This window comes from Haliaeetus leucocephalus, unplaced genomic scaffold (genome assembly GCF_000737465.1).
Source record: "Haliaeetus leucocephalus isolate CR32 unplaced genomic scaffold, Haliaeetus_leucocephalus-4.0 Scaffold450, whole genome shotgun sequence".
Classification (NCBI taxonomy): domain Eukaryota; kingdom Metazoa; phylum Chordata; class Aves; order Accipitriformes; family Accipitridae; genus Haliaeetus; species Haliaeetus leucocephalus.
The window spans coordinates 8,733,733-8,733,939 of NW_010972886.1; the positions used below are offsets into that span (position 1 = coordinate 8,733,733).

The 207-nt window shown below is 79.2% G+C and overlaps 1 protein-coding gene across 3 annotated transcripts in view; it reads left to right on the forward strand.

Moving 5' to 3' along the window:
* AFTPH (aftiphilin) overlaps positions 1 to 207 on the forward strand; it is a 67,028-nt gene continuing 66,821 nt past the window's right edge. For all 3 annotated transcript variants that reach the window (XM_010574761.1, XM_010574762.1, XM_010574763.1), the window contains exon 1: positions 1 to 35. The gene's annotated coding sequence lies outside the window, so the exon portion shown is untranslated. The remainder of the gene's footprint in view (positions 36 to 207) is intronic.

A 207-nucleotide genomic window follows, 5' to 3' on the forward strand; every position in this document is an offset into this window, starting at 1 on the left:
CGCCCGGGCCCCGCCGCCCCCCGCGCAGCCCGCAGGTAAGAGACGGCGCCGCCGCTACCGTCGAGCGGGGGGCGGCTCGTTTCCTCCGGGCCTGGCCGAGGAAGGGCACCCCCTGCCCCGCCGTGGCGGGCGGGGACCCCCTCGGGGCTTCCCCCGGAGGCCTGTAGCGGCCGGGGCCTGTCAGGGCATCGTGTTCTCCGTCCTTCC